Here is a 7711-nt window from a genome sequence, read left to right on the forward strand (position 1 = left end):
CTTTTCAGCTTCAAAAAAGATGGGTCAGGCTTTGACATATAACCACAGCCATGAGGGACAGTTTCACATTATTGCTATGAAGTTCTTATTGCAATACAAGAAAAAAAAAAAGCCAAATGGTATCAAATCTTTATAAGCATTTCCATTATAGGTATCTCTTTAAGAATTAATGAAATAAGCTGGTGACTCTCCCTGGGCACATAATCATCATGCTAAGTCATTTTTGTGTTGTCACCCTGCTGTTTTATGCAGAAGAGTAACAGGAAAAACAGCCTGGCATTATCCCTGGATGTGCAGGAGCACAACTGCCATCCACCACAGCACATGTGCACTTGGCTGGAAATTTTACTTCTAATCAGCTGTTTTGAACCTCTAGTAGTAATGAATCAATTAATGTTTGAGAGCTGCATTGAGAATACACGATGCTTTACTCCATTATGTGTCACACAGTGACTTTAAATATGTTAATAGAATAGTCAGAATGGGTATATTCTGAAAGACAGATGGATATAAGCTGAAAGACAGATTTGACTGAGATGCCCAAATCCCTGACATCTTTGATAACTACCTTCCTCCTTCCCTTGTTCACCTACTCTCCATTTAGTTTTGTGGACTAGCAGAGCACTTTCCTGTCTAAGCAGACCTAAATATAATGCAAATGGAACGCACAACTGTCAGGTGTGGTTTCTCAAACTCATTCTCCTGAGTTGCTCAACAAACTTATTCAAATATTAACTACATGAGAATCTGAGTGCCTCATAGATACTCAATTCTCCATGGCAAATTAGGAGGTTTATTCCTGCAGGTGAGCATTGAGTCATAGGAGCTGCGTTGATCTGATCCCAGTGGGATTGCTGACTTGAGCTCATGGTGTTATCAGCACAGATGTGCCACACCAGCACGTGATGGAGCCACTGTGACAGGCCAGCTCTCACACAATGCAGCTGTGAAACCTGGCCAGGAGCACTGAGAGCCAGCTGGGACTGGGAGAAATTGGGGTCATCCTCTGGATAGCAGCGAGCTGGTTGTATTTAGAAACAGAGATCATACTGCCAGGGAAAACTTGAAAATGAGGAGGAGCAGAACTTCTCACCTCCCTAAGTGGAGGATGTCACCACTTTATAGAACTGTTTGAGTTGGAAGAGGCCTTTAAAGGTCACCTAGTCCAGCCCTCCTGCAGTGAACGCCTACAGGTAGATCAGATTGCCCAGAGCCCAAACCAGCCTGACCTTGAATATCTCCAAGGACACTTCCAGGGGTGACTACAAACCTTCTTCACCACGCAGCTCACCCAAAATCCCTTCTATGCATTTTGACTGCTGTTTGTGGAACTGATGTCCTTATGAGAAGGAAGAGAGATTTGACACAAGGCGTGGGACTGAAAGAGATGATCCTCTTGCAGCAGTGTGCCTCTCACTACCTGCCCCTCTTACTCCTGGACCCATCACTGCCCCTTGCACCAGGACACCTTCGGCTGTGCATCCCGGCGCAGCACTACTCGGCGGTTTCCCGGCCTGCCCTGCCCCCTTCTGGCCAATGGAACTCTTTTTTTAAATTACGTTCGGTCCTGCAGAAGCGCTTTCAGGTGGAAATCTCTGCAACTTCTGTGCTTGCTGCTCTCCAGCTCAGGCTCCTTGTCTGGGCACAGTGGCAGAGCCGAGCACTGCTTGCAGGAGGTGGGAGACACTTTTTGGTAGGCAGAAGTGGGAAATCAGAATTAAACCAAACACCCACTTCTCCTTCTACTCAGGCTATATATATTAAAAATATATATTTAAAAATATAAAAATCTATGCAAGCTTATTTGCTCATGAAAGATGGGGCCTACTAGCAGTAGTGTGTGCCAGATACAACACAGGCAGGTGCTGTGCAAACTTCCCACCGCCACTCACTCAATGCCCCTCAGTCCACACTGTGATCTGGGGACTCTTCTGATAGACAGCACGGTGTTTTTAATGAAGTGCATAAATGCCGGCTGCTGCTCACCATGCCAGGAGGTGGGAGAGCAGAACACTGAGCCTTTCTGCCCTGTCGGCTGCACTAACCCCAATCAATTAGCACCTGCTTTTCAGGGCCCAGCCTCTCCTGCTGCCCAGACAAACCTATGCAAGTACTTTTGGGCCACTGACACCTGCTAATGGGAGCCCCATGTGCCACACACAGGCAGCGGGTGAAGCTGGGTGGAGAACAAACTGTAAATCAGGCCCTTATTTTAAGCCAGTTCCATCCTACTCTCGCTGAATAACAATTTTTGCATTAGCATGAAGGCTGAGTAGATGGCCGCCAATATTTGGAGTGAAAGTGGCATTCATAACGATGGAGCTTCAACTCCAAAGGAAATGCCACTGTCTCTGCCAGGACACACCAAGCTCAAAGAGAACGTTGAAATCTAGAGTTTGTCCACAACTAGGCACTTTTGAAACATGCTTTAAGACTTGGTGGCAGGCGTTTTCTAGATGTCACTAATATTGATTGGAAAAATCTCCAGATGTCTTCAGGGTAAGAATTTCCTCGGAGTTAGCTCTCATTTTCATTTTTGGTGTGATAGCAAACCCATCGCTGCAGCTATGCTGGGAGCACTGACTTGTGGATGGCACAGAGGAAGACTGCTTCTGTAGGGCTTTCTAAGCCTTCCACAGTATGCCGAAAACTTGACTTCCCTGGCAGACCTTCACTAAGATGTAGTCTGAACTGGTTCAGCTCTTGCAGGATCAGACCCAGAGGTATCTATGCTTCACACTGCTGTGTACCTTCATCACAAAAAATCCAGTTTGTGTGCTCTGAGATCAATTCATGCTGCAAAGCGCAGTAAAGTGGGCACCACCACTAAATCCTTCTCAGAAGTACACTCCTGATCTGAACTAAACCTCCTTCAGAATATATTTAAGAGTGTTAGGAAGATTAGATTCCTATATTTAGGGCATGTTTAGTATCCATCTGTGCCTCAGTTTGGTCTGTCTTATGAACAACTTGAGCTTTCTAGTTTAGCATAAAAATGTTTAAATGCATTTAATGTGCCCTTTATCCAACCTTTGGTAAGAGTACTCTCACTTCTTCCTCCTTCATTAAGATGACTTTGCTGTTCTGTCCAACCTTCTTTTCCTCTCTAATCCAGATCTTTTCTTGCCCTTCCATATCTATCTCATTTCTTTCTTTCTAGTCTCTTCATCATTTATTTTTTTTTTCCTCCTTGTCCTTCCTGACTCTGGAAGTAACCTTTGGTTGAGGACTGACACTTTAAACCGTATGAAGGAATCATACACGTCTGATATGAAAAGTCTTAATATTCATTCATACTAGTCATCTTAGCCTCTTTTTGGATATGCTCTTTATTTATTTTTTTTAAAACTGTCCTTAAGTAATCTGATTTCTGGACAGACATGTCATCTTATTTTGATTTTTAATATGTGTTTAGACCACTGTAAATACAAAATACTATGCTAGAAGTAACACAGCTGGAACTTTTAGGTCCTATTTGCAAGTCTAGATCAAAAGAACATTTGGAATGCTGAACAGCTATGCTTAGTTGCTTCTTATTAGTACATATTTTTTCCTCTTTCAGAAGAGGACTAAAAATACTGAGTCTTTTTAATTGTCTAAGTACTTCTGTGGTTATATGCTGGGAGAAAAAAAAAAAATTGTCTTAAAGTGCTAGCATTTGCAGGTGATGTTTTCATAAGGAATTTCCTCAGTAGTTGTCAAACTCACTGAGTTTTCCATTTCAGCAAAAAGCTCCTTTCAATTTGAACCTCTGACAGCAATTCCAGACCAATTTGAGTCAAAATGCTCAATCTTTAAGATGATTATTAACATGCTTACTGGTCAGTGTGATTTTACAATTTGGTCATTAGATGGTGCTCAAGAGATTAAATTCACTGTTTTCTTGTCTTTCCAACTTTCATTTTAATAAACTATAGACTGCAGAGAGTTCTCATTTACATCTTCACAAAAATGCATCTAACATGGCTCTGTACTAAGACTTGTGGAAGATTTACTACTCATTTTGATGCAAGATCTTTATCAATTAACTGCCTCGATGGAAAAACATAGCATGAATTACTGTATTGTTAGGCACAAACCAAAAACATAACCACTCTTTTGACATATTAATTACTCCAAAAACATTCAGTGTTATAATGTTGGTGTGCTTTTAATTAAGAATAAACAAATGCTTTTGTACTAAAGTAACTAAATAATTGTGAAACACACCTGAGGACTTACTTCTACTGGTTAAAAATAGAAGAGCTTTAATGATAAGAAAGTCTTCCATATAAATTTATTATTTTGTTTCTTTTTACTGGAAGAAAGACTGAAACAGTTATTTTTAAAAGCTACCCAGTTTGTACTTAATATAAAAAGGAATGCAGCATGAAGATGATCCCTTTGCATAACATTACTGAGTACTGAAACATGAGTCTTATTACTACAACTATGAGGAAATGACCATTTTTGTATCCTTCATTTTGGTGATGCTCACCTCTGTGTAGTAATTGTAACACAATAAAAAAGCATAACAAGACAGAAGAGCAGCAAGACCTCATACCACAGCGAGTAGGGATGTAACAGCATCTGATACAATAGCAGTGGGCATAGAATTAAGATAAAGACACTGCTTACCTTCAGAAGGCCTGTAAGATCCTCAAATAAGCAATGATCTCCAGAAGGATACTCTTGCTTCCTGTGCCAACCCTTAAATGAGGACTGGGAAGGAGTAGATCCTGGCTTCATCCTTTCCAGTCACTCAGATGCATTGCATGCACCTGAGCTCTACCTTGATTTGGGGCTCTGACTGTTTGTATAGATCTAAGGGAAAGACCACAGCTTCAATACATTTTGAATAAGAAATGGCATGACCCTGCGTACAAGTAACTCAAATAACATGAAGACAGAACTAGAATTTTTTTTAGTTTAATTTAATGTGGAAGAGGTGAAAGCAATAGAGTAACTTGAGAAAATCAAATTGCACAAATCACCAGACATCAACAAATCTCATTTGAGAACTTTGGAGGAAACAACAAGGAAAAGAAACAGCGGTGAGAACTTGCAATACATAATTTAAAGTAGAAAGTTTGTCTACAGTTTAGAAAAGTGACAAGATGAAAAAAATCTAAAAATGATGCTAAGGACAATTTTGGAATTTTGAATGCCCTCCTGCTGTGGGTGCAGTATATAAATGTTATTGCAGATAACATCAAGATAATGCCAAGAAAAATCCTTGAAAGCTTTTTTTTTTTTTTTTTTACTTACATCATAAGAAAAAATTATTAGATTCTACTTCACAAAAGTATTGCCATCCTTGTTTTCTGACAATCACGGCACAAACTCTCTCATGGTTAATATTTCTTTATTCCTGTTAAAGTACTACCAGGCAGCAGTGAACTTTCCTAGATGGAAATGTTACTAACACTGGTAGCTGAATAAAAAGAAAAAAAACCAACTAAACCAACAAACCACAGCAGGCAACCATCAATTAGATAGATGATTATGTCAAATCCATGATTATCTACAGTGTCTTCATGTTAAAATGCTTCCAGACTCAGATTATCTTTGTTAAATGACAACTCAGAAGGAGTGAATGTCTGGCCTTATTTCTCAGTAGACTATAACCAATTGTGTATTTACAGTAACCCAAACCAAGGGAACTACTCTTAAAATGCAAACCAAGCTGATCTAAATACAGAGATTTTGGAACAGATGAAATAGGGACATGAAAATGAGATCCATTCAAAGGAAACAATACAATCAAAACACATCCTCCTAATTAAAACATCCTGTCCTCATTCAAGACAAATTAAATAAAAGAAAAAAACCACAAATAAACACTGAATATTAAGGCAAGTATTACTATATTAAGATGCATGGTCTTTTGACTCCTGGTCTACACCCAGTCAGAACAAGCATGGTAGTAGAGTTTTCTGGATTAAGTTTTAAAGAATGAAAAATCTTTAATTTGAACTGGCACTAAAGACTGGCCCAGAAACTTGTGGCATGTTTGAAAGGAGAACAAGAAAACAATAGTTGAAACTGCGGGAAAAGAGCTAAAGTATTAGTTTCAGCTTTAGAGTTTAATGGCAGTTGGCACTGAAGTCAGCCCAGATGATATAACATTGGTCTGTGTTTCTCAGACGTAGAAGCTAGAGGCTGTTCTCTCCCCTTTTCAGGCGCCTTTTAGGTTCTTGCTTCTTTGATGGTTCCAGTTGCACTTCGTTGTCCCTGATGTTACCAATTTCAGCTCACTGCTGCAGAGATTTTTTTTTTTTTGACAGTCTGCCATTTATGATAATGAAATATTTCACTTTTCCCCTCAAATTTTATAAATTCAGTATTGCCTGCAAAATATGCAGCTTTTAAAAAAGATAATAATAAAACACCATAGATGCTTTTGCTGTTGGTTTGATACTTCATTTTTATAAATGCTTTCAAAAAGACTACTGATGCAATGTAAGTCTTCATTTTATTTTTTTAATACAGAAGTAAAACAAGTCCAACTGTCTCTGTGTGACATTTCTACTGTCCATTCAAAGTGCCCCAAATGGTATTTTTGAAGTCTTTCACTTATGAAAGACAGTAGATATTTTTCTTCAGACTGAAGCCTGACCTTGCTTTTCACTCAACAATGTACATAGAGTTAACTCTGATTCTGTTGACTTTCCACTTCACATGCTGTGCTCTATTGATTTTTTCCAAATGACAATGGAATGTGTGTGTTGATCTGATCTATCTGGTGTGCTAGGATATAGACCCACTAAAATTGTCATGATTTCTTAGTGGCTGTAGAGGAGTATAGAGATCTCTAATGAGATTTTGCTTGGATAGAAATAAGTGCAATTATTGAATTTAGTCATTCAGATTTCTTTTCAGTACTAGAAAGCAGCTTTGTTGAAGTGAAAACATCAGACCTGCATCATTTTCTGAGCTCTGACAACACTACCCTTGAGATACAGAAATGCATGTTCTTGTCTGTTTAAAGAAAAGTACCTCAGAAAAATATCTGCATTACTCGGGTGGAGACCAGCTTGCTTTGTTTCTGGCCAACAGGATCCAACACTGCTTAGAGTGTCTGTTTTTCTTATTTTTGCTGCATTTGTTTTATTCTGATAAAAATAAGTAGTAAAGAAAGTTGTGTGCCTGATGTTCATTTAAAAGAACTATGCATATTCCAGGCAGAAGATTCTAGTGAATGTTACCGTAAATAATAAGATTTACTTTAATACCAAACAAACTGTAAAATGATAAAATGCCTTAAAAATTATTAATGTCCTTTAAGTGATTATTTTTTTTTAGACCAAGCTTTTTAGATTGCAAGACTATAGTATATGGATAACATTGCTATTGAACAAGGTATAGAAAACAACTGAGCTGATCTCCGCCTATACCTAAAAAGAGGGTAATAAAGAATAATAGGGAGTTGGGGATTACAATGTGGCTTTGGCCTTACTATTTTACAGGGTGATGTCCAGAACAAAGAAATTCTGTGGTGTTTATCTGTATGTGTGGTCCAGCTCCCAGCTGTGTTTTCAGTCAACTGGTTTCATGCTGGAATGAGCTGAACTTCTCATCATGGAAGAGGAAAAACAATGAGCCCAGGAATATGGCATGAGGCTGTGACATCTCTCAGGTCACACCAGCAGTATTTTAAGGCAAGTGAAGTAGCGCAGTTTTCTTGCAATAAGGGAGCATTTTGATTTGCAGAAATTAAAGAAAAAAAAAG

Source organism: Meleagris gallopavo, chromosome 4 (assembly GCF_000146605.3).
Source record: "Meleagris gallopavo isolate NT-WF06-2002-E0010 breed Aviagen turkey brand Nicholas breeding stock chromosome 4, Turkey_5.1, whole genome shotgun sequence".
NCBI classification, from domain to species: Eukaryota; Metazoa; Chordata; class Aves; order Galliformes; family Phasianidae; genus Meleagris; species Meleagris gallopavo.